The 27813-nt window shown below is 47.0% G+C and overlaps 1 protein-coding gene and 1 non-coding gene across 4 annotated transcripts in view; one reads left to right on the plus strand and one right to left on the minus strand.

Annotated features, from left to right (window-relative positions):
* Window positions 1–27813, plus strand: part of LOC144162493 (uncharacterized) — a 520233-nt gene that overhangs the window by 209942 nt on the left and 282478 nt on the right. The gene's annotated exons all lie outside the window — the stretch shown is intronic.
* On the minus strand, window positions 23661–23733 carry Trnat-ggu (transfer RNA threonine (anticodon GGU)). Its single transcript has one exon. It is a non-coding gene; the product is annotated as a tRNA-Thr (tRNA).

The following is a 27813-nucleotide window of genomic DNA, read 5'->3' on the forward strand; positions in this document are numbered from 1 at the left end:
TCCACGTCCTCATGTGGAACAGTAATCAGTAGTCCAGCGGAATTAGTATTATAATCGTGGTAACAAGCCATATTATTTAATTTGCTTCGCTCAGTCGCCCAAAAAAGACATTCAAGTAGTCCACGCCGCGTCACTTACATACATCACTGCTTTCGTCCGTGCCACGTACGTGTAACTCGGCAAGCCTACGCTTCTGTGATCGCCTATGGTTCACTGGCTTGCTGTGTCGGCATTGAAACTTATTAACAGCAGCGTAGGAAGTTATTTTTCCCACCTGGTTGAACAAGTTTATGGTTTCGTATAAACGAGACGGCGTACAAACAGTTGCTTGGCGTTGGGATACCTCGATCGAGCCTTTCAAAGCGTTCAGTCCCATCAGTCACGGGCTGCGCTTCCATAGCTTACCAACGCGAGAGTAATTACCTGAACGGCGTTCGCCAGGGAGCAAAAAAAAAAGAAGAAGATACTCGTAGCAAACGCAATTTCTTTTGTCTCTTCCACCCTTTCCCATTTTCCGTCCGTGGCGCCCCCTACTCCTCATCCATCTCGTTTGCCCCCTCGGCATTCCTGCAACTTCTTCCACGTCTTATTCTAATCGGCCTATCCCCCCCTCTTTTCCTTCTCGCGCTGTCCTCTGTCGTTCCTGATCTTGATTCATCATCGAGCGCGTCCGGCGCGAATGTTTTTCTCGGCCTCACGCTGGGCTGCCAGACGCGTGGCTCGCGACTCCCCTAGTTACCGGCTGCATTCCTCAGAGCCTCCCTCGCTGCGGCCGCCGCCACCTTGCTTTATGACTCTGCCACGTGCGTCAGCTCATATCTGCGTAGGCTTCCCCCCTTCTTCCATCTCCTCCCGATTTCTAAGCCGAGCCGTCCTCTGTTGATCCTCTCCCCCTCATTGTCCCCCTCATCTGCTCGCGTGGAGGTCTGCGCTCTTCGTTTATTCCGAATGTGTCGCGTTCGTTCGTTTCGTGTGCGTATTGAACCCGAGAAACCACGGAACCGCGTCGCACACTCCGGTGGTAGCAGGCGTCGTCGGAAATCACTCTTCCTTTTCTTCTCACCCTTTTTACTTCTTTTCTTTATTCGCACCTCGACTGGCTCTCACACCATGTGATTCGTAATATTTTACACATATAGTCGACTGTACCTAGACGTCTCCCTCTCGCTTTAGCGCCGACGAAGCCGCGATGTAATGAGAGTCTCTGCCGTTCCCTTCGCTCTTGTAGATGCCATGCATGGAAGCCGGCTACTTGTCTCTCTCTATTTGTACAGCCGTCGGTTGGCATGCGTTCCAGTGTGTTCTTTTTCTGTTTTGCTTTTTCCTTTTGCCTTCTTCCTCCTCGCACGTGGTCGCGTATACGCGGTTTCCCCCTGCCTTCTTCCGAACCCATGTGTATGCAAATTAGGGCTCGCGCCCGCCCGCGCGCGCCCGTTCTCCTGCGCTACAAACGTCGCCGAGAGACGCGGTTCTCCGCCTCCTTCCCTGGCCGGTCGTCTTCTCTACTCCGTCATCCCCTCGTCGAGACAGGCAGTCTGCCGCCTCGCCGCCGGCCGCGTCTCGGACACGTGCGCCACACGACGCGTGCAGGTGCGGCGTTCCGCAAGGTCCCGCACTGGGCCCTTGGTTTTTCAGGCCGATTGCGTGAAAGGCTCGTTACCTCCACGTCGAATTTCCTATTTGCTTCGCTTTCCCCGTTCTCTTCGCCAATTTGTCTTGCGGGGAATCGGCCGAATTGTGCTGTTCTTGCTGCTGCTCCTGCTGTGGCTGCGTCAACAGCGCAATGCGCGGCGTCCTTATTTTTATCCTTCTTATAACGTCCAATCGGCGTATACGGCGAATTTCCGCAGAATTTATTCGTTTCAACGACACGCGGCCTTCTGGTTTTTCGTTCTTCTTTTTATCGCTGGCATTGCGCCAACCTTGGCCTTGAATCAGACGTGGAGGCGTGCAAGAAGAACGTCGCCCTCGACTCTTAAGAAGCCCAGAAATACGAGGATATGCAAAACATCTACGGGCGTATTGCCTTATAAATGGTGCATTCCAGCGGCTGTCCACGAAGTGGAACGTCGTCTCGTGCGGCCTGTCCGGAGAGAACGAAGTGCCAAAGGGGGAGGCGCTTCCAACTGCAGCGCTAATGGCCTATGAGGTCGGTCGTCCAGAGCCAGTGCAGTAACCCTGGTTGTAACAAAGTCCTCGGGTCGGGCGGTTGAGTTCTTTATAAGCGGTGCTTCGTTAAAAGAAGGGGGATGTCCCCAGCCAATATAGTAAACATTTGCTATAAAAGCCCCCGTGGCCGAAAGCGGGCTTCGTTATAAGCGTTACTTCGTTTAAAACGGACATGACTTGGTCTGGCTGCACTGTAGTTGGGACTGTAAAACCCTCAATGAAAGCGAGAATTCGAATGAAGCGGTTTTGCTACAAGGACGGTTTACTCCATTTAGACGGCGTGCTCGTCCCTCACCTGGGTGTAAAAGTACTACCCTTTTACGAAGACCTTGAACCTAATGAAGATGTACGTTGATTTTGTTATAGTGCAGCTGTCTTCTCGGAAGAAGCTTGAGAGGAGGTTGTTGACACGAGTGTTGAATTTTGGGGGACAGAAGATGTTCGAACTTGGGGGGCCGCATAACGAATTGTATCTGTTCTCCCACTTCTCCCCCGGTGTAAGGTAGAAAGAGGCAACTGAGGTCCTAAAGAAACACTTTTACCTCATTTTATGGCTGTTCTAAGGGTTCTTCCAAGCAGGGTTCGCTCCGTAACAAAATACCTCAATGCTTTCGACGGGCCCAGTAAACAGACGGATTCACGCGCGGGGTAAACAACCAAAAAGCAAAAGGAAACACACGCACGCGCGCGTGAGGGGTGAACATGAAAACGGGAACTAAAACGAATAGGGAAACATCAAATTACACGCGGAATCCAAAGTGAGGGCGAATACATTGCAAGCATGTCGACAAGCAAATTAAGGGCGTAATCGCCCATCGCCTAGCTTCCGTGGCATGTACTGTGTACTCGGACGTGACTGGATCAGCAGAAAAGTCGACGAAAACTGAGGCTAATCTCGTGGATGGTGACGCCGCTGTGACTCCGTCATTTCTGACGGTTGAAAATGCCGTTGCGTTGAGGCAAGAGCCGCCGTCGTAGTAGTCGGCGGCGTCTAGGTGTACACTCTCCGTGGCTCACGTGAGTTCACTCTCCAGTGGCCCACGCGCTAGTGCTCGTGCTCTAGCTTGCCTTCGTTCCCCGTGTAGCGCTGGGTGCATATTTCTTGGTAGTGGCGGGTTGCGAATGTATTTTCGCCATAGCTCCACTTCGTTTTGGAAGGAACTACCGCTTCGGATTCCGAGTGACTGCAGAATGGGTCTCCCCGTATTGCATTTAGACAGGCGTTCCAATTGGGCCGTCTATTGCGCTTCGATTAGTTCTTAGATCGAGTTGTGGATCCGTAACCCTTCGATACGTTCGTTGGCCGTAGTGACAGGTAATACTATACGTGAACAAACGTATCTAATGAAGCCGTTAATGTTGATTTTCTCGTAATTGTTTTAGCTGTAGGAACGGAATGCAGTATGTGATTTTACTAACTACGAAGGTTTGTACGAGCACTGTGAGCGTGTCTTTCTTCATACCTCTGTTCTTGTTTTCCACTTTGGAGGCGAGGCTCATGGTAAGATGAGTGCTCGATTCGAAATGAAGGATTATCTCTTTGTTGTGACCTTTATATTACAGCCGCAAGCCGGAGATTCTAGAGCTGTTTGGTTGTTGGCGTAGATACAGATGTCGGGATTCGAAGGGTCTCTTTTCCGTCCCCTACCGGTAGGCCTTGTTGGGAAGCCAGGGGCTGACTCCACTGTTGCGAACCATAGTAGCGTGGTTGCTGTGGACCGAGGTGGGTGTTGTGCCGGGGCAGTCATGATGGCGTGGCGAGGTTGACGGAGAAGAAGAAAACTTTATGTACAATTATTTACATCTTCAAATCAGAACGGGCAGTGCGCTCCTGCGCGCGCGGGATTAAATAGGGCACGTTGGGTCCATTCCCCTTCACCCCTTTTCTCCGGTTGACGTCAGGATGCACCAATCACAGAGCATGGCACTGATGGCAGCGCCCCCACACACAAACACACACACACACACACGCCCGAGAGACCCGCTCCTCTCCTGGGCAGGAGAGCGCTAAGGTGCTCCCGCCGTGGCAATCCGCCGTGGCTCAGAGCCCCCTTTGTCCTGGCGATGTTGCACTACCACGAAGACGCCTTGCATCCCTCGGTGGCAATATTCTTCGAGTGGCCTATTGAAGACAACACGCCACAAAAGGGCGTGACAATAAAGCGCGGGCACGTCGCCGAGGCTTGCAGTGCAGGGCGCCAAGCAATGCCACTGTTAGCACTTGCCATTGTTAGCGGTTGGCGCCTGAGAAGCCACGAAGCCACTGAAAGGCGCATAATTCAAGTGCATAGTTCGGTCCTGTGAATACGCCGGTTTGTGGAAAGTCGATGACTGAGGGTCCAAGGCAGGTTTTCGAGGAATCAATGTCGCAACAGCCTGTAGACCAGCAACCCGGAATAAATTTTAAGACGAGTCTTAAGTGCTGATCTACGGGCATCGCCTCGGGAGGGGGCGGGGGAGGGAGAGGGAGGGAGGCTTTTTCTGGTACGCGCTATACCTAGGCCTGCAAAATGGAGACAGAATGCAATCGCGTTAAATTTGAAGGAACTATCTTTTGATTACCGATACTCCAGCCATGAAAGAGGTGTGTTTAACCGAAAAAAAAATTTCTCCCACCTCCTTTTGCGGGAACCCCTGTGTAGATGCGACGCATAGGGGGTTCCGTTGTTGTTTCCGTTAGGTTGATTCTCTCATCGCGTGAAACGTGCCGTGAAACCCCTGCCGCGGCTATGACGCAACGTGGCGCGGCTATGATGCAACACAATCCACACAATCCACTTTAATTTAATCCAAATCCAAGCCAAGCCAATCCAATCGAATCCAATCCAATGACATTCGCGAGAGAGAGTTCGCTATCGGAGAAGAGAGGGGGTGAGCGGCGGAGAGAGCAGCTCGCGTGGCGAAGAGAATGGGGGAGGGGTGTGGACGGACAACGACAACGCCGTATGGAGGGACAAGGCGAGTGAATGAGATGCGGTCGCATCTAAAATTCGCGCAGCTTGTACTAGTGGTGCAAGGCTGGACAGACAGCGGAGCTGCGGGTCGACCTAGCTTCTTTCGGTTTTGCTACGTTTTACTAGAGTTTGCTAGGCTTTGCTAAGTTTTGTTAGGTTTTGCGATGTTCTTGCTGGTGTTGAGGGTGAGACCAAGTTTCGCCGTAATTTACAAGGCCCTTCCGGTCGGCTTCTACACTGCCAGCGGATCCCAGGGAGGGAAGAAGCTAAGCCGATCCCCAACTCCGCTGTTTCTCCAGCCTTGCACCATTAGTGCGAGCTGCGCCGACATTTTGGAAGCACAGATTTGCTACTTTCGTCTAGAGATTTCGCGGAGGCTGCGCAAGTTAACATTTTGACCGGAGACACACCCTCGGCGACACACTCCTCGAAGCGCATCGCGTGATTCGCCCGGCCCGCTGTTGGCGCTGCGCCAACAGCGGGCCAGTTTTAAGTCGTTCTGCTCCCGTAGCGGCGGCATCCGTGACGGGAGCGGCCGCTCAACTGATCGGCCGCCGACCAAACCCGGAGCCTCCCACGCATGCGTCGCTGGGTCGTCTCGGGCTATGTGACTCATCTTGCCGCGCCGCGTTCGCGTGAAAGAGGAACGCCGCGTTCGCCGAGAATTTAAGTGTGTCCGGGCCTCCTTCTGTGAGGGTTGCGAGGGATCTAACGGCGTTGAGCTGTAGTCGCCAATACAGCTACATCAAAAATTAACCAAGCTAAGACAAGACTCAACCAGAGTAAGCCAAGTTTTTGCTTTGCATATCCAACGTTAGCTGAGCTAAGCCGCAACCATTTTTTTCGCGTTTTAGTAGCCCACTAAGACTATCACCTTTAAAATGGTGTAGCAAGGGATGCGCATACGCATATGCCCCTTGTGCCCACACTCGAGCAGGCGCGAAAGTCGGCTTCACTGTTATAATACCCTATCTGCGGTGGTGCACCCTTTACAGGCGGCGCAGTTTTTTTTCTTCTTGGCACTTTTTGCTACGCCGCCGGACCAAGCTCAAGCTTAAACATCTCCGCTGTTAAAAACTCTGAACAGCTTGCAAGTTTTGCTCTAAACGACATCGGCAGTCATGCAATGGTGACAACACTGAAGTCATAGCTATCAGCGTGTTAACTGCCCGTGAAAAATCAAGCGCTACGATCAAACGGAACTGAAGGACCCACCACAATCGGTCAGGCATGTTTGTTGGTGGTGGCTTTTCTCGGCTTCCGCCAATCACACAAACGAGATTCTGTGACGTCATAGGGGATTAGGGAGAATCTGTGACGTCATAGCAGGTGGCTGGTAAGTCACCACTACGTCACCGGCTTTGCTTAATATCTAGATTATTTATTTGGAGGATTTTAAAACGAAAGTGATATCGCTGTTATCATGACAAACCAATCGTTTCAATGAACCAAATTTGTATTTTGTCTTCCCAGCTCCTTTAAACAAAATTTGGCAGGAAAGCTGCACTGCATACCCTGGAACTTTGCAGGGATGAGATCCGACGTCGTCCATCATAGACAGCAGAATGCATAGCGTGAATATCTTAACTAGGGAAAGACAGCGCAGAAAGGAAGAGATATGGACACACACGAGCGACCCAGAAGTCATTCGGGGAAAAATCTGCGGCACGAAGCATAGGACGGCCTATGTTGAATGCGTAGAAGGCGTGGTCTGTGAAATTAGACTGGAAGATGTTTAAATGATAGGTTAGGGGAACATGTCAACGAAGTTAAAGCGCACTCGACAGGAACGTGCGCGATGGTGTTCTAACCCAGCGCTTCGCCACGTGCGGATGTGCGACTTCCTTCGCCAAAACAGTTATTGTTAAAAATGCTCTGACCGTATGGCACCAGAGACTATATAGAGGCTGAACTGATCAACAGATTGGGACTGGCATGCGCCAGCTCACCGTTAGTTGCACTGAATAAGAAGGAACGAACTTTCTACACATGCGCCGCTGATAAACAAGTAGTATAGTGTGGCTACTGCGTATATATATGTGTGGATATATTTCTTTCAAGAAACTGTTGGCCCCAGAGCTGGTGTGTGCCTGTATCTGTTCCTTTCTCTCCGTGTTCCAGCTGCACTGTCGTCTCTTAATTACGTTCAACCAACAAGCCTAAATAGCCACTTTAGTGAATATCTTATTTGAGCATGGTTTAGAAAATTCCATTTTTGGTGTTTAACGCACCGAATTCGCCAAGCAATATTAGTGCTAAAAAGCGCGGCGTAGTAAATTTCAAATTATTGGGATTTCCGCGCCGAGGCGATGAGGCGCACCGTAGCGGAGGGCTCGCTCCGGATTAATTTTGGCCCCCTGGAGGTCATTAACGTGCGCCGAAATATCGACACGCCGGCGTTTTTGTTTTCGCCTTTGTCAGAAAAGCAGCCACCGCGGCCTGGATCGAACCCGCGTCCTCGTGCTCAGCAGCACGACGCGTTAGCCACTTAGCCACAGCGGCGGGTGCGCCGTATGCTAGAGGGCTAAAGATTAATTTGGCGCTCCTGGGAATTTTTAACGTGCGCCAAAATTTAAACTCAGAGGAGTTTCCCCATTTTTCGCGTTTCCAAAACAAGAAAAACTGTGGTTGGTTCTGTCTAGGACTCGGTAAAACACGAAAGTGGCATGTGCAGCGAAATGTGCAGCTGAGCATGATTTAAGGGCCGGCGGCTGTCTCGTGGGTGTGCTTGGCGAGCGACATCCTGCTGGCGGGTCGCTTCGGCAATGGTGTACATGCGTCATTTCTGTGTCGGATATGACGTCACGAAAACACTTGGTGCCGGGATACACTTGGTGTATCCCGGCATAAAACACTTTCGTGTTACACTATAAAACCCGAAAACGAACAACCTGAAGTATGACGTACTCTTTAGGTGTAAAGGTTGCTTCCCCGCAAGAAGACACTGTGTGATGGGGTGCACCCTTTAAAGGCCGCTTGCTTCGTTGTTTTGGCGCCACTTCCGTGACGGATATGAGGTAAGGGATATCTTCGTGAATCTCGGAATAAAACACTTTAGTGTTAAAAAAAGAAGGAAAAGAAAATAGATAAACGGGGTGAGCGCAGTTGGGATCCAACATGCGGGCATTTGTGATCATACTCACAACGCCCGAGCCACTGAATCACTGTGGTGGATATTTATGTACTATTTAGCAGTTTTACAAGTTCTAGCAAAATCGACAGCTAGGCTAGTTGTTGTTGATGCATCATTAAGTAGCACTAGAGACTTTGAGTGCTAGCGCTAGAGCGCTAGAGTCTTGGTGCCGTGGTGTGTGCTTCCTGACGTCCTGTCTCTAGCGCTATTTAACGATGTACATAGCCAAGTTGAAAGCAGCGTCGGCTACTCTGTACGACAATATAATCGCCTGCAGCCATACACAAGGATACTATGTTTGGAAGGATCATTACAACTCTATTTTATGCAGTGCGGAAAATTGGGGCAGAAAATTTGACTAGTATACAGGGGCGGTTTGCAACTTTAAAGGGACCCCCAAAACTTTTTTCATCTTTTTTTAAATCTTAAATGCTTGCAGAATTTAGTCACACAACACATCTAGTACTTAGATTGGTGGGTCGCAAAGTACCTGAGCCAGAAATCACTGCTCTATGTTTATCAGATAACTTAGAAACTCGCTCAAAATTTTTTTTTCTTTCCCGATCTTGGCGTTCTTTGTACTGCCCGAATTACGTCATTAAGGCCATGCAGCGGCTGTTTGCCGTTTTTCTATCAGTCACAGCCATGAACGCATTCGATAGCAACTTAAAAAAAAAAGCTACAAAAACAAAGCAGAAACGGAAGACGTATCTGCTGCGACCAGTCAATCACGTTGTGACGCTTCGTGCAGGCGATAACTGTAGCTTTCGCAGTGCTTTCAGACATGAAGGAAAGAGTGAAAGCGTTTATAGAAAGTGTTGCAGGGTCCCTTTAAGCTTGCTATCCCAGATTCGGTTTTCAGACTCCGCGGGCATTTTGCTAACGCCAGTGAAACGTATAGAGAATGGAAATGCCGCTAATGTAGAGCCTGAAATCACATTCACAGGTAGTGCTTGGTCCCCGATTCCCGAATAACGTTACCTTGCGGGCAGCACGACGTTACTAAGTAAGAGGTATTTAAAATATTCGCGTACAATGTTCATAGTATAATCTTATTCTTGTCTTCGCAGCCGCAGCTTCTCCCCATCCATCATCCGTCTACGCGTTGTACATTTCTCATTTCGAGTATACGTCAATATAGCTAAAGTGCGGCGTCCATTACTGTGAAAGTTTGCTTTGTAGGGCCGATGACGTTTTGTCAAAAAATCTGCATTATTGTGGAAATGAAGGGCGTAACACGTTTCGCCATTTTCCGTGATTTTTTTATATTTTTCTTATTTTCTAGCTTTTCAAAATTCCTTGAGACCATTTATCTGTATTTACGCCATTATAGCGATTACAGGTGGAACTTCCACGATATCTGCATTTTTGTGGAAATGCTGGGCGTACACATGGTCCTGGCTGCGGAGATACTCGGCGGAGAATGCATTTCCTAATGCATTCCTGTAGACGAATTGGTCGGCCGAAAAGCTCTGATAACATCTCTGGACACGCGGCGCGTGCGTGAAATCGGGCTTTCATTGTGTCAAGATTTGATTTGATTGTGGGGTTTACCGTGCCGACGCAACGCAGGCGATGGGGCGCGCCGTAGTGGAGGGCGCTCCGGATTCATTTTGATCACCTGGGGATCTCGTACACGCGGGCATCTCGTACACGCGGGCGTTATCGCTGCTTTTCGCCTCCATCAGAAAAGCGGCCGCCGGGGCCGGGGATCGAACCCGCGACATCGTACTCAGCAGCGCAACGCCTTAGCCACTGAGCCACATTGTGCCAAGACGGTCACTTGAAAATCGTGAGAAAAAGAAACGGTTCTAGACGAGACAATACACGCATCAGTCATGAAGAAGGAGTACAATAGTATACCTTTACCCCAGGAACCGCGTATCGGTATACATTTAGATCGTTCGTATACGCGTTCATTTGGTGCGCGAAAAATCGTCGCACGGGTTTGTTCTTCGCATGAGATTCGGGTCTTTGAAGGTGTCACGATCGATTGGACGCACTTGTAGTGGAGGTTGGAGGAAGCGTATACGTTTTGACGTGCTTTTCACGCACTTTTGATGTCAGAGAAGGTTTTTGCGCTTCTCACAACTTTGTTCAGGGAAGGCTGGTAAAGTTTGTTGTTTTGTTATTTTGTGACGCGCAGAACAATGCGCAAGCACAGGATACTGCGCGATGAGGATATTTTATGTTCCAACTTGCCCAGAAGCAGTCACGTGGTCACGCAACGAAATCGCAGCGCTTTGTGTTTTTTGTTTCGCTTTTGTACGCAGCTGCAATTGATACGGATACATATTTGTGCCTCCAGCGGTCGGATTATTTAGGGACGATATCGCGTTCGAGAACGTTTTTATCGGCCTAAACTCGCTGTTGTCGTTAAGCCGTAGGAGAGAGGAACTCAGCAGGGGTTCAGAAAATGATAAGCAGTGTAAGACCAGTCTTTATTTTCGTCTCCTCGTTCAACGCGGAAGGAAACGCGCATTGAAGTTTGCCTTCCGAAAATGCTTGTCCCAAGAAACGTATATGCAAAACCTCTTTTCCCAGTCGGCACGTAGACAGGAAGACGCTCGCGTGTGCGTCATTGACCACTCTACGTTGCACGCATGAATAGATTGCCGGGCTTTTGAAGAGAGCGCCTGGCTGAACCGGCGCCGGAATACTAGATAGTATAACGTCGATAGTTCGTTGTCGTTAGAGCTCGCGTGCCGACCGCGCGGAGACTAGGCTGCTTTTATTACGAAACCTCGGCTTCAGGTTGGCAAATTCTGATCGATACGTCTCGGTTGTGATACTATTGTAACGATGTCCACGTATTGGGGCACGTCCGGCCAAACGTGACAGACTCGCCACCGTGGACACACGTAGCGCCGTTTACGCGCGGTCGCAGTTGCAGCCAAGTTTGATACTTGCTCTAAATGGTGCTTCACGAGATTAGAAGAGGACACGAACGTTTGCGACCACGGGTTCTAGAGCAAAGCGCTCAACCTCTCGTTTTTCAATGGGGTTACAAAGTATGAAAAGGTACATTCTCTGTAGAGGAGGCGGGTAATAAGAACGGTTAAATTCTGGGCTTCGTAACGTGGGCGATGAAAGAGTGGTTTTTAAAAACTTGACACATCTTTAAAGGGACTCTGCAACACTTCTGATAAACGCCTTCACTCATTCCTTCACGTCTGGAAGTACTGCCAAAGCTATAATTATATCACCAGCACTGAGCGGCACTACGTGATTTGCTCCGAGCAGCAGGTCTGCCTTCCGTTTCTGATTTGGGTTTGTGCTTTCTTGTTAACATTGGAGCTGTTGTGTATGCCGTAAGTTCGCCGTTGCAGGAAAAAATACAAGGAAAATTTCGCGCGCTCGTGTGCGCGTCCATTGCGACGACCGCCGAGCGTGTCTTTACAGTCTTATATACTCACAATCAAATGTAAACGTTTAAGCCCGGTTTATATGGTCATACTTGTCAACTTTGTTGAACAAGAACAAGACATTACGGAAATATAAGACAGGAAATTAGTACACAGGGGAAATTTACAGTGTTCCTTTATTAAAAAATTCCTGGATGCTTGGTATTTCGATAGCAAATGATATTCTACATCTACTTCAGAAAACCGCCACCTCCTGGCGGCATATAAGAAATCACGCGGCAACAGCAAAGAAAGGTTCCACTAGCTATAGGTTTCACGATATGCTTGGAACGCACGTGGAGCATGGCAACGCGGTTCTATAAACCTTGAAGTCGGCCGCCTCGATTTACGCGCGTCTCTGCCGTACTGCAGCGCTGGCATCGAGGAACCCGGCCTGTAGCTGTGGAACGCGGTAAATTCAAATCGCCTTGCGCAAACTTTTAGTGTGTTTACCTTGGAATGAGCGCGACGGTACAGGAACAGCATGAGAGGTGAGCGGGAAAGCAAAGGGGGGCATTTCCTCGGCAAATGCCTACAAAGACCATCGTCTTTTGACGACATTTGCAACGAAAGAAGCAGATACGCGGCGAATTTTTTAGAAGGTATACCATCGGTTCAACGTGTGCGCACAACCATGCATGTTTTCTATAAACTGCAAAAAACCATCAAAAAAGAAAATAACGCTCCATAGGGTAGATCTTCGCAGGTATATAGCTACAATATATCGCCAACTGTGGGTTGTCAGTGTTCTTCATCTTTTTTGTAATGTCCTTTGAGGGACATAGCATCTTTGAAGTCAGATGAACAGTTTTGAAGGTACGTTGCGCTTGCTGTGCACAGAGACTTGCACAGGAAAAAAAAGTATACTTTCACGAGAATACTGCATGCACCGTCTTCTCGTGAAAGTCTGCGTTTTTTTCCCGTGCAAATCTCTGTGTTCACAGCAAGCGCAACGTATACCTTCAAAACCATGTTACACCAACCAGCCCGACATCAAGCTTTAGATGAACAGTGTTTACTTGTTGCGTGCACTACAATTTCGACTGTTCGCAGACGCAACATTATTTACGCTGGTGTTCGTGCCGCAGAATCTTTCCGTTTTTGGTAGCGTTGATATATGAATACCTATGCTGGTACAAAATATTTTCTACAAATTTTTAGAGTGAAATTGCATCTTCGACAAATTTCACCTTGCGGGCTGTTGTCCGGAAATTCAAGGATTGTGCAGCATTTTCGCGACATATGCCTTCTTCTATTTAGGACGTGAGACCGTACGGCCTCTTTAGGCCCGTCTGTACTGGGGTACTCAGGCTCACGGACCTTTATTTGCAGCGACTATTGCCGTGTTCTTGCTTTGTTCATGCGATAGGATTAAATGGCCCATTGAGTGAAGGACAGCAGAACGCTTCCTAGCCAACATGTATTTGAAGCGTTCCGTAGCACGTCCTCAAAGGGACCCTGCAACACTTTCGATAAACGCTTTCACTCTTTCCTTGGCGCCTAGAAGCACTGCGAAAGCTACAGTTATCGCCAGCACGGAGCGGCAGTGCGTGGTTTGCGAGTCGCAGTAGACGCGCCTTTCGTTTCTGCTTTGCTTTTGTGGCTTTGTTTTGAAAGAGGCCATCGAATGCGTTCGTTCATTACTACGCCTAAAGGAAAGCCGTTTAATAGCAGCTACACCGCTTTAATGACGTCATTAGAGCGATCGAAATACGCCAAGATTGGGATATAGAAAAAACAATCTTTAGAACAAGTTTGCAAGTCATCTGATGGGCACAAAGCAGTTATTTCTGACTGAGGTACTTTGCAATCCCCTAGTCTAAGTAATGAATGCGTTGGTCGACTACGTTCTGCAAGAATTTAAGATTTCGGAAAGAGTTGAAAAAAGTGTTGCAGGGTCCCTTAACAACAATGCTTTTTCCTGCACAATCGGCAGCGCTAATTTGCCTAATTGAAGCATAATTCCAAGTTTTGTTGGCATGCTCTACGAGAGGTAAAGTCAGCGAAGCTGGGGAACCACTAGATCACGTTTCAGAGTACTGGCACTCTTTTCCTTCATTGTTGTATGCCGCCGACAGCGGCCATTGGTCGAACCGCGTCACGTGACATTTTTTTACCCCGGAAGACCCATGGGCGCTGACATTTTGGTGCCTCTGTGTTGCCGCCGCACGCGCGCAGTGCGGCTGTATGACACGTTAGGGTGAGCTTTTAAGCCCCCAGACAGAGTAGCGCTGTTGTGCTGCTCTTTACTGGGCTGTTTCAACCGGCGGGAAGGTGGAAAACGCCTGCATCGCTTCCCGCTGGGAAAGAACGACAGTGGCCTAACGCGTAACCTGTAGCCACTTAAAAAGCATGGCTTAATTAGTGGCTCTAGCGTAACCTAGAGCCACTAAATAAGCTACGTTAGCGTTACCGAGCCTGACCCTATCGCACCGGCGCGTTGTCTCTAAATCTTCGAAAAGTAAACACAGCTGTCATGGTTGCCAAGCGGCACCCGGACCAATTCAGCACGTCAATGTCAGCCGCAATAGGGCGCATAAAGCTGGCCGCCCTGGCGTCAGGCACCAAAATGGCTGCCGCCGTGCGTCAGTGTCGTTACTCTTAAGCATAGCATATCTAGTAATTCCAATGCGTACGACAGTAAAGATGCGTACGACGCGGAAGAGAAACGGACAACTCCATGTTTGTGTGCTAGAGTAAAACCCTATAGTACTTCCGTTTCATTCGTCTCGGAAGTATGTTCAAATGCAAATTGCAAACAAACGCGTTTTCTTTCGCGACCACATTGGCTGGTCATCCTTCTTCACAGAATGGAAGAACACTGTTCTTTTTTTTTACATCGCCGCTTAAAATTCCGGCGTACGCACGCAGGAAAGAAAAACACATGTCTGAAATTTATCTGAGCCCAAACTACTGTTCAGCGAGTATTTTGAAATACAAATAAAAATGGTAGTGCGAAGTTAATGAGAAGTATATTTTAAATATGAATTTGACAGTAGTATAGGTACGAACGTATTCACTGGTATACCCCGTCCGAACGAGTGTGATTACAAACAGAACAAAATGGTGACAACAAAACGCGATTGTTTATCGTTTGTGATTTAGCAATCACTTTAGTTATTTGGAATAACGAAACGTGGAAAGACTACAGCTTCATCCTAGCGAAAAAAACATGTCCGTTTAACGGTGTTTTTGTGACCTTGATGACGCCGCCGGAATGGCATAGTTTAGGTTATCTGCGGTAAAACTGCTATTGATAATCACCCATGACTACCGCTGAGACAAAAGTTTCCGCGGTTCCATACTCGTCTCAACAGTGAAATGTATTATTTGTTTCGCGGTAACTCCGATAAAACGCGAGTGAGTGCCGTCTGTCATGGTATGTATCCCGTAGCACTAGCCCATGTGTTGACAGCGGACTGGAATGCCTTAACGTTTACAACTCCACCGTAAACAGATTGATTGATTGTAGGGTTTAACGCGCCGACGCAACGCAGGCGATGAGGCGCGCGGTAGTGGAGGGCTCCGGATTAATTTTGACCACCTGGGGATCTTTAACGTGCGCCGAAATCTCGTACACACGGGCGATTTTGCTTTTCGCCTCCATCAGAAAAGCGGCCGCCGCGGCCGGGAATCGAATCCGCGACCTCGTGCTCAGCAGCCCAACGCCTTAGCCACTGAGCCACCGCGGCGGGTTCCACCGTAAACTGACTAATCATGACGAGCAAAAGAAACTCGGCGCTATGATACAGCCACCTAACTGGTAAATTGCACTACGATTTGCTGTATATATAAACCTGGATATAACGAACCTATTTGTAACGAATCCCTGGATTTAACGAAGTTTTTCAATTGCCCAGTGCTCTAGCCCCATTGAAACCCGTGCGTTTGCGACCTGTATGTAACAAAGTTGTTGCGACGGTTAACCTTGATGTAACGAATTCGCTACACTGATGAAGCACCTTTTCGATGTTCTTTTTTTTGCACTTTTTCCGAAAAATAGGCTCTGGAAAGGCACTAAGTTATCAAATTTCGCCCTCACCGCCAACAAACGTGCTTCTTTTCCACGTGTGAGTGCGGTGTCGGTTAGGTGCTAGGCTTACCTGTCGGTGTGTAGTCGCGCGTCTCCACTGCTATTTGTCGTGTCGGTTATTCGTCGGTGATTATTTCTCCTGCCAGAAGACGAAATGTTTTGCCTTTCCAAGACAAGTTCCCAATTTTAAATGCCGCTCTTGAGTTCGAAAAAACAACAACACCAAGTTCGTGAAAAGGCGTCCTTCCAGCGTACGTTTTGTCCTTGAAACGCGCTAAGGCACCTAAAAGTGTCAAAAGCGAAAGTAATACTTCAGTTACGTTTGTAAATACGGGGTAAGTGACCTCGCTTCTGTCGAGTGCCGTGTACTGACTAAGCCCGTGGGAAAGATGCTGACGAAAATCACGCTGTTTGTCACTCCTTGAAGGGTGAGTTCCCCGTCACTGATGTGTAGCATTTCGGTTTCGTTTCCGGTTCATTCACGACAGCCAGAACTCGAAACCTGCTTGTAACGAAAACCTGCATGTAACGAAAAATTTGCAATTTTTGTCAACTTCGTGATATCCAGGTTTAACGGTATTCAGTGTTACAGAGCTTCCACAAGAAAGTTAGCTTTGCCGCAAAACGTATTCTGCAACGGGTGACTACACGAAAAGTCTCGAACAATGTTCCCACAGAGTCATTTAATGCTTTTCCCACTGACAGTTTCGTGGTAAAATCTCAGGGCTCTTGGAGTGTGCTGGATCTACTTACTTTACGGCTAAAATTGCATTGGAAAAGAAGCTGCAGTCCTCTTAAATTTGATGCAAAGAGTAGCAATAGTTATTGAGATAATTCACAACGCTTTGTAACTAAGCTAATATTTTCTTATGGAGAGCTTAAGAAAAGCGGGAGATAATAACACAATTACGAGTGAAAAAAAGGCGGCAGGGTTACACCCCCGCTTCTTCATGACAGCGATAGGATATATACTAAAAACAAATCCTTCAGGACCTGTTGGCACGACCGGAATCCTTAAAAGTGTTCTGTCTTTTAATCGTCCTTGAATTGTTTTTTTTAACCTTTTGTACGAACACTCCTGTTAAAACGAAATTGTCAAGGCATTTTGCAGAAGGCTTATAGCCTGTTCGTGGCGCTTAAAAATTGAATTCCATTCGCTTTGCTTTGTATTTTGAAACAACATTAGATTAGTTAGGAAGTATGTTGAAGTTTCAAGATTGAAACGTGCACTCCGGCATCTAATAAAGAAATCTACAATACGTAAGCACACAAAATACGACATGTAGCACAAAAATTCGTGTTATGTAAACGTAGGTTGTATTCCGGGAACTTCGTTTTTCATAAAGGTATATAATGCTATAGTGAATTAACGAGACCCTGTAACACTTTTTTCAACGTTTTTGAAAACCTTAAATGCTTGCAGAACGTACTCAACCAACACATTCAGTACTTAGATTAGGGGTTCCAAAGCACCTCAGCCAAGAATTACGGCTCGATGCACATCAGATAACTTGGAAACCTGCTCAAAAGGTTTTTCTCTCTTTCCTGGTCCTGGCGTTCTTCGACCGTTGAATGACGTCATTACAGCGGCGTAGCGGCTATTGGCCGGTTTTCCGTCAGTTCCAGCAGTGAACGCATTCGATAGCCACTTTAAAGAGATAGCCACAAAAGCAAAGCAGAAACGGAAAGCGCATCTTCTGCGACGAGCGACGAGCGACGAGTGGCTAACTGTAGCTTTGACAGACGCGAAGGAAAGCGTGAAAACGTTTATCAGAAGTGTTGCAGAGTCCCTTTAAATCGTGCGTTTCTTTCTATCTGGTGGTGCCCTCGCACCGCCAGATAGAAATTACTGTCTCGAAACCCATTTGTTCGATTATTTCAATGAAACATTGGCAGTCGTTTTGGAGAGCAGTAATATACTTTAATACAAGTAGCTTGCAATTCGATTTTTCTAACCTGCATGTCTACCTTTTTTCACGCCTTTTGTGGGAAGATTTCAAAGTAAGGGTGCTAGGAATCCATGAGATTTGGGTTCGTTAACTATATATATAGGCCTCTATTTCACGAGGCAGTAGAGCGGTTTTGCTATATTAGATCTCCCCCCCCAAAAGTTGCTAAAATTGCGACCTGGCGATTGCGAAATGTTTGCACCCGTTTTAAGATATTCCGAACGATTTGAAACTGTTAGATAGCACGATTATTGGCTTCGACTTTGTCTTGGACAGCATAACCGGGAGGACCATCCTCGTATCCGTAATTCCGTGTTTCCGTGTTTACTTAATATTTCCGACCTAGCCTCCACTGTGGCATTCCCCAATGGGCGCAAACAAGGTTTATGTAGCTCAGATGCACACGTATAGGCTTGTATATATATATATATATATATATATATATATATATATATATATATATATATATATAGTATAAGTAAAGAGTCGGATACACAGCAAGAACAATAACAAACAATGTTTACTTACGTAGCGGCAACGGGACTTGCCTTCATCAGAGTAAAGTTACATGATTTTGAAAGCAAAATCATGTAACTTTACTCTGATGAAGGCAAGTCCCGTTGCCGCTACGTAAGTAAACATTGTTTGTTATTGTTCTTGCTGTGTATCCGACTCTTTACTTATACTATTTCTGCGCGCTTTGTGAGTTTATCTTTTTCTAGATTTATATATATATATATATATATATATATATATATATATATATATATATATATATATATATATATATATATATATATATATATATATATATATATATATATATATATATATAGATATATATTTGACTCGACCAGATATGTACGCCAAACTTGGACCTTTTTTCGCTAAAAGTAGCCTCCGAATTTGAGTGGGCGTTACGATCGGGCTCAAAACCGAAATCAGCTTTCAGTGTTCCACGCTTTAAGTTTTAATTCTCGCAGGAGTTGGATAAGGAAGTTTATGAAGCACAAGGAATTTTTAAGGCTATAGTTGCAGACGTCAAATAAAATGTATTCTTCCAGTACGTGGTGTCATGTCTTTTACAACAGCGCGGTAGAAGCGGCGTCGAATTATTTTTTCGAATTTTCAAAACCAAACTTACCCGAGCTTTAGAAACGGGAGATCGTTAGAATCGTGCAAATACGGTATGCAATCGAACCTCGTTATAGCGAACACTGATATAGCGAATTATCGGATATAGCGATCTAAATACGGAGCTTGTTTGGCCACGCTTCATTTCAATGACACCTATTCTTTTTATAACAAAACCGAACAGCGTTAGACGCGCTATATCGGCAATAACAAAGAAATATTTGTTTTCCGCGAGGCTCAAAATTCGACAGCTAGCATATTAAAAGCAACGATTAAAAAAAGTGAGACAAAACAATTATTTTTAGTAGGTTGAAAAACTGCTCAATTAGGAAGGCCCTTTCTTGCGTGGACACTGTGAAAATCTTCATTCCGCTCAGACTGTGAAAAACCACACAGCGAAGGCCGCATCCTCCTTCAAGTAAATAAGAACGCAGGCCTGTGTTGCCGAACGAACTTTGTTCTGTCGTTATTGCACGATCTCACCTTCCGATCTGTATAGTTTGAAATGCCACTAGGAGACAGATAAGGATTACCTCGTTTACAGCGGGTTCGAAGCGTAGAACAATGTGTTTTTTATCTAGGATTGTTGCGCGAGCCACATTGCCGATAGTCGATTTTTACCTCTCGGTTACAACGAATATCGGATATAAGGAACTAGTTTACTGCCCCGATAATACTTTGTTATAACAAGATTCGACTGTAATCGAAAACAAATGAACGCTGTATCGTTGATCGACTGAAGTGTATGGCGAACTCGCATCGCCGAGGCTTGTATTGGATGCTTGGGTGATGTATGTTTATGTTCTTGCGGTTGACACTTCGCCCATCCTTAGGCGAGATAACCAACAATCAGGAAGACTCCTAGTCACAAGTATGCAGCGAAAATGTTCTTCGATTTCATGCGGTATGTTGATATGTAATGTGAAGCACACCGAAAGCAGGACGTCTATACCTCGCAAGAAATGTCCGTCATTTCAAGTACAGAACCGTCTGCCTTCACGTCTACTTTAGAGGTAGGTACGCTTGTCTAGGTGCATGGACATACAGCCTCGAGGCTTGCGAAAGTTCATCCGGGACGACAGATGGAAAACTGCAAGCGCTGCTTTAATCAGCCGCGATACCAGCTCGCGACACAACCTGACACGGTATTAACGGGCCCTGGGCCGGGGAGACGGTACATTAGGCGCCGCAACCATCACCCTCATATGACGACGATGATGCGAAGGGGGTGTACTCGCTGACTGCATCTCTTTCTCACTCTGACCCGACCCTGCAGTTAACAGCGGCTTCGAAATCCGACGAGCGAATCAGATACTTAAAATATAAATTTTAAGACATAAAACTCGAACAGTTTCTACGCTGATAACGCTTCGCCTTCCTCGAATAAACTCTTTCAACGTTTCGAGGGCGAGGTTCACGAAGCGCTCTGGCTACATCTCGAGGAAATGTAACCACTGCAGTCTGCGTACACTTTTCTGTGCGGTTAAATTGTCCAGAACAAGATCGTGATCGGCGCACAGCTCGGACACAAGCGAAACCGTCGAGAGTGAACAATGAGGTGTATCGTGGTGCGTCTGTTTGTCTTGATCGCGCGTGAGCGGATCGTGGTCAACAGCCATACAACGCATCCCTTGCTACTTAGGTTACATGTTGTAAGCCATTGGAGTTCTGTAGCGATTGGGGCTATATAGGTGGGCTTCTTGTCCGCTATTTTCTTCTTTTATACATTTTACGGCGGCAGCCGTATATACAAAAATAATGTTTTTTTTTTTTAACGAGTGTGCCTATCTAGCGGCGTGTCTACTTTCCTCCGTGCCGGCACGAGCATGCCCATTTTAAGGGGCATAAGCGAACTGTAAACGCCATATACAGTGCCTCCCGCTTATAGCGAACACGGTCGAGAAAAGGAAATGATTTTGTTATATCCGTTTTTCGCCGTATCTGAACATAAAATATATGTGTACGAATGTTAACGGGAAACGAAGACTCGTTCTTTATAGCGGTGATTTTGTTAAAACCAGGTTCGCTATAAGCGGGCTGTACCGGTGCTTACAAATCCTCGTTATAACGAAATTCTCCGCGCAAAAAAAAAAGAATGACTCCATAATGTGCGATACTTCGGTAAAAGAGGCCATCATGTGTACTCTCTACACAGCGGCGGGACCATGAAACGCCTCGAATAACGGGAGGGTTTGAGAGTAACGCGATTTCGTTATAATGATTCAAGCCTAAAATGCGTTGCCCATGTTATGAGTGTTTCTGTAGGCTTATTCACGCACATTTTTCGAACGATCAATCGGAATTCGAAAGTGCGTTTTGCGCGCCGGTGCGCTGGCGTCAGCTGTGACATCGCACGGAGAAGTCTGCGGCGCCAAATTCAGTGGAGTGCTAGCACGTTCAAACTCTACGAGCTGTGCGGGCATACCCAGCTTTCTCGCTCAAAATTACAACCTCTCGGGAACCTAGAAAAACCACTTTAGGAAAATGCTATTTGGCATAAAGCTAGAAATCAACGTGAAGATTAAAACGCTAAAATAACATTTCAGGTTTATGAATATCGTTTTGTGTAATTCGCTGTCAAATATAACTCCCCATGCATTTCTATGGGATAGTTCCCATGGCTCAGGAACCCAGTCGCCCAACGTGCGCGACTTGAAACTGTGCACAAAGCAAGTATTCACCCCAAATATTAGCTGTGCAAAAGACGTTTTCGTTTCGCTAAAAAATTGCAGAGTAATCACTGTTGAAAGGACTGCCATGAGCGGGAAAGCTGCACATGAGTGAATAAAAAATCGGTATTCGCTACCAAATGAGCTATGGCGATTGGTAAACTTCATTGGTTAGAGAAATTTTGAAGGCCGATATATCACGTAAGCGCCTCTCAAGTCTGTGACGTCATTACGGTAGCAGGCGCGGAGGTAAAAAAACGGAGCTTGTGGGTTTTCTCTTCTTTCAGCCGTTACAGGTAGACAGGTAGACGAGTAGAAAGAAAGCAGAGGCATCAGTGTCGACTGACTCTCCGCCCATTTTCCGGTGGTTTCTCCATGACGTCATAAAAACCTTATTTTTGCGATTGGCGCCCACCGACCAAAGTCGCTGCCGGGAAACATGACTAGGCGATTGTAGTGGGGTTTCTAGTTATTTAATTACCTGATAAGATGCAGCAAACACACTGATAACTGTTTTTAGTGCTGGCCTCTATTGCGTCACTGCTACCGTCATTGCGTCACTGTGGCGCGCAATTTAAAAAAAGTTTTTTCAGGATTTCGTCTGTTTTTTTTTTTTGTTTTCTCCTGTTAAATAAGCGTCTTTCGTTGCCGGGATAGAGTTGATTTAGTTACCCGAGGTTAGTCTTTTCAATTTGAACCAGGGTGTATTTTGTCTTCATGGCCCCTTTAAATGATGGCCCTGTAAAATTCGCGGGTTTAATTGAACAATGCGCCCGCAAATAGTACCTCAACTACTTCTCTTTGGTGTCAGTTTAACAGCTTGAGCGGGGTTGCCTGCCAGCGTTCGGGTTTCTTGCAATGGTTCATACCTTCATCACATTGCTTGCTCTCCTGGACGCAACATTAAATTCCAGTGGATACCTGGACACCGCGGCATCAAAGCGAACCAAAAAGCCGACGAAGCGGCCCGTAAAGGCCTTCTGCACCTGAAACACGGCAAGGTGTATTGTACGAAAGCAGGAGCTTCTGCCATGGCTAACCACTTTGCTGTGACTGAAAGAAACCGTTTGTGGAGTAACTTGCAAAATACCCGCTGCGTTTTACACAGTATTGACCCAGAATTGAAGTCGAGACTCCTGAGGCAGCTCCCTCATAAGCTGGAAACGTTGTATCACCGTCTACGGCTGAACTGCGCATACACAAATAGTTACGAATTTCGTCTTGGAGCGACGCCAAATCCGCACTGGGATAATTGTTCTTGCGTAGAAACGGTTGAACACATTTTATTAGAATGTGCTGCGTACGCGGAACCGCGATCCCACTGCTTCGAAAACATTGAACGCCTGGGAACAGGGACCGATAACTCTCAAGATTATTTTAAGACCATGGGTTTGTCCCTATAGAAGCAGCGCCAAGCTCTACGGAGTCTGTTCTCTTATTTGGAGGACGTTGGCCTAATTTCAAAATTGTAAATTACGTGGCCCAAGGTCTGTCCAAAAACCAAATTTGAGAAAGTCCGTTCTTGCGCCAAGTCCACGACAGTTTTTTTTTTCTTTTTCTTTCCTGTCCAGCTCTCTCTTGGGCCTTTTGTCCACCCATCCCCATACCTCAACGGAGAAGCATGTAGGCGACTGGAAACGTCGGCAAACCTCTCTGCTTTTTCAATAAAGAGCCTTCTCTCTCTCTCTCTCTCTCTCTCTCTCTCTCTCTCTCTCTCTCTCTCTCTCTACGATTCGCATTTTTCTCAGAGCGTACTAACGATTTCCTAGGGTACGCGACGGTTCAACATGGGCTCAAAATGCATGCTCAACGGGTGTCACGAAAGATTCGTGCAAGCTCAGATAGTTTTGTCCACAGGAATACGGAAGCCCTCACTACCTTTTCAGGTGGCGCTAATTATGCGTAGTATATTTCTCTCTCTCTCGGTCAGCAGTCTACAACGCCAAAGGAGGCATGGGGCCTCCTTTGGCGTTGTAGACTGCTGACCTATCTTTCTGTATATATATATATATATATATATATATATATATATATATATATATATATATATATATATAGCGAATCAGAAAATGGGAAAATGGGGGGCTCCGTGAAATAAGAGAGCAAAATAAGGGTTGGCAGTCAAGAAAACCTCGGAAAGCAAAGGGGAGGTTGTGGTGGGTCATAGAAAGAGATGAAGAATTTTTTGAGTCGAAAAGAAAGTGGTGAAAAAATGCCCGCCGGGTGGGATCCGAACCCACGACCTCCAGAATACCGGTCTGGTGCGATAACCACTACGCTACCGGCGGGGCTGTTTCCCCAGCACTTTCTCGGGTATTTATGGTAAGGTATTTTTGTTTCCTGCACTTGGGGGTGGTAGCCAGCGCCACTCGGACTATATATATATATATATATATATATATATATATATATATATATATATATATATATATATATATATATATATATATATATATATATATATATATATATATATATATATATATATATATATATATATATATTGCAGGAAAATATTCCTTGGACACCGGCAAGTCGTAGCAAAAAAAGAAAGTCGGCCGAGGGACCGGCCTTCGTCAGAATGCGGTATATATATATATATATATATATATATATATATATATATATATATATATATATATATATATATATATATATATATATATATAATTGACGAAACTCTCTCTAGATTTTATATTCGTTTTTTCCAGGAACCTTCTTTTGCGTTTACTTTTCCGTCCTTCTCTTCTCGTATCGCTGCTAAGATGCACAACGGTAACACTTCGGCATTTATCCATAGCGATAGAGGCATACCACTTGCATGATACTTCATAATGTAACAGTTTGCACTGACACGGCAGGTTATCGCGCCCAAAGGTGCGGCTCAACGTCTGAGTTGCGTTGTTGCTGAGCGCTACATATAGCAGGTTCGATTCCAGGCATCGGTGGCTGTTTTTATTTATTTACTGTAAGCGCTCACCGACAGCGCTGGGCCGTCTCGGGTGACGCACTGTGCGCACTAGGAATATAAGACATGCAAACGGACAACACACAACCAAGGGTAGTAAACCAGAAACGGGTAAAAATAAATGTCTGGATATGTACGAAAGTGCAATGTCAACACAGAAAGCAACAAAAAGGTTTCTCAACAAGAGCTCCAAGATTGCGTGCGGCGTGAGCATAATTGCTGTGAGACGCTGTGAGACGCAGAAGAACAGAGGAAAAGGTCCTGACGTGACCGCTCCACGATATGAGTAATCATAATATCATATTTTTCAAAGAGTGGGTAAATGAAACAGTGCCATCACAAACAACGTCAATAGACTGGAAAAACATAAACTGACCTGCAGAAATGTGATAAAGTGTTGTCAAGAAGTGCTTGCTTGTGGGCTAGTTGGCACATTAAAACTGAATTGTGAAAACAGTACGCTGCTTTTTTTTAAGAAGACGAAATTCAGGAGGGTACGCAAATAATACAGGCATTCTAGTGATGTGCCCGTCTGTGACAACAGTAAAGTTCTATTCTATTCTATTATATTATATTGTATTGTGTAACGAAATCCACAGTGGTCATGCTTGCGTGTGTCGTTGGAGCCCTCCTGATTTTCATTTTTGTAAACGCAAGCAGCGAAGTGTGTTCGCACTGCAATGGATCGCTTTGTTCTAGCAAACAGGCCAAAGGGCCCTAAAGCGAAGCGAGAAAAAACATTGTAATGAGCGTTATAGTGGGAGGGGAACCCTATAGTCCGGCAATTCATCTGTTACCCTAGTCGCCTCCGCCGGGGTCACCAGAAGGATCTGGCCTCCAGTCGACAGCTGGTCAGCAGTGTCTCCCACAGCTCAGGTAGGAAAGGAACGGGTGCAGAGGGGTGGTGGGGTTGTGTTGTGTGCCCATTCCGTAATTACATGCTGGAGGGTGCCTAGTCGTGGGCAAAATCTGAGTGGAGCAGTGTCTATGTCGGGCGTATGAATGCTCGTCTTCATAACCGTCGGTGGCTGATCTTAAGGCAAGGGGACGCGGTTCAAACAAAGTCTGTCCATGACACCTAGTAAGTTCACGGGTTACCACATGCACATACGTTTTGTAGAGTTATCAAAGGCACAAGTCGATAAGGAGTCGTCCGGGTGCAACACAGCGCGTCGTTTAGAATACGGCTGGATGATAAGCCATCGGACTACTTTGTAGAGACGCTGTTTTAAGAGAGAAAACTGCTATTTTCTCTCTAATATTCAGGGATTGTCTCTGACTCACAGGACGTGTTCAGCACAAGTCCTTGGATGTACTGCGGTTGTAAGGAGGATATAAAGAGAGATATCTGTCTTGGATAGTAGAATTTAGGGCAGGTTAACACCTACCACAGTTAAGGACCTCATAGTAGTCCATCTGGAGCTTCGACACGCTCAGCACCAATTCGTACGACAGGTTTCCTTACTAGAGAGTTTTAGCTGATCGTTTTTGACGGTCCGCTCCGGTATCAGTGGCCCGCTCAGCGCAACCGGAGCCAATGCCGTTCGCGGCCAAGCGCGCCGCGCATGCCCAATGGTGCTCCCGCTTGCAATCGGAGCGGAGCGGGCCGTGAAAAACGGTCAGCTAAAACTCGCTACTGTTTTGCAGCGTCTACCGACTAAACCGTAAATGTAGGCCTGTTCATATTGGGGTTCAGTTTATTTCATCTACAAGTATACGAGGGGAACTCAGGGTAATTTGTAAACTGGGGAAATGTGCCCCTGGATCCAAACCAATGCCCGTCCTTGCAGTGCCTGATTAGTTGTCGCCTTCGAAAATAATCTAATGAAGGGGTGAGACACGTTTCTGGTGACCACACCGTTATGACGTCTCACATGTCGACGTGGCCTTCGCCAGCGACGCAACAAAGTGCCAACGAGACTGCTCGTCACTAAGTTTGAATCGACCACTTTATTTGGATCGAAAACAAGAGCACCACAGAGCCAAGAGTCTCCTCCGACAACCCGATTCCGAACTCAGACGACTTGTCCCGCCTTCCTAAAAGTCTCGCAAGCCTCTCTTCTTGGGCACCAACGGACCGAAAGATGTCCCGACCACAAGTCTTCTTAAACACGGACACCTGACCTAGTAACCTCCTGCCCAAATAAAAGTTGTCTATCTAATTGGATAACAACTGAGGCTGGTCAGTGCGAAGCATTTCTACCTTGGTGGTGTTTGTGGATTTCATGGCCACTGATTATTGCTACTGCCCTTTTAGTTGGTCTGGCTTCGCATAGTCTGCTGGTAAGGTACACACACGCACAAAAAAACGCATAAAAATGGTTCCTGCTTTTGATCGTCCTTTCCCGCAAGTACTTCGATGGCTCGTCCCAGAATAACTATATCTACATAAAGCCGGCCCAGCGTTTTAGGCGCGTTGTTGTCGGCGATTAGCATCGCCAGATGAAGCGCGAGAAATTGGCAGCATTATGCCGCCTCTATTCGCGGTTCCTCAACGTACAGCTTCGCGCGAAGGGACACTTGTTAGACGAATCGACTCGCACGGAATGTAAGGCGTTGGGTTTAGGCAGCGATGAACAAAAGCTCACTCACGTATGCAGTCGACGTGTCCCAATCGCCGATTCGTCGGTGACGCAAAGTCGACGGGGCAGAAAATCCTGTTCTGGACTTTCGCTTACTCGCAGCACCGAGGCGCGCCGCGGTTTGCTACCAACACCGCAGTGTCGCTAATCCAATAGCACATCCGGAAGCGGTGGTCATATTAGTCAAGCAGCTGGCGTTGAAATTTCACACAAACTGCGTCCTACCAGGCGCCGCGATAGAAGCTGCAGGTTCACCGAAACACTCGCGCTCATCGAAGTCGGCGCGAGAAATCCGTTCACCAAACACACCTCGCGCAACGACGACGACGACCACTTCCTCCAGTTCTCCGTCCGTTGAAGCGCGGGGATTTTCGGGCGTAATTCAGTTTGCGCGCGCCGTTTTTGGCAACGCGTCGTCGAGTTGGCAGTATGATACAGGCAAGAAGAAGGATAAATCCACAAATCACCGCCCGTGATGCGAGATTGCGTTAGCGGACGCAATCGTCGGGTCCACTCGCGGAAAGGAGCGACTGGACGAGGGGGAGGGAAGGGTGAGTCTGCGGCGACAGAGAGAAAGAGTCGGACGTGTCAGTCGCTCCTCCGGGTACGAGAAACAAAACACGAGTCGAGGAAAACACAGACTCACATCGAGTACCGAAACACGTGGGCAAACTGTCTGTCACACATACACGGTGTACAAGGGGGGGACAAAAAGCACGGGGTCTTACGGGACGCGTGCTTTTCGGCCTGCGAAGGGAAACGGCAGCGCTGCGTCGTGGCGGCGGCGGAGGTATCGAGCAAGCCGGGACGGGGCTCGC

This window comes from Haemaphysalis longicornis, unplaced genomic scaffold, assembly GCF_048455015.1.
Source record: "Haemaphysalis longicornis isolate Haplotype H1 unplaced genomic scaffold, Haemaphysalis longicornis Haplotype H1 scaffold_12, whole genome shotgun sequence".
In the NCBI taxonomy this organism is placed as follows: Eukaryota; Metazoa; Arthropoda; class Arachnida; order Ixodida; family Ixodidae; genus Haemaphysalis; species Haemaphysalis longicornis.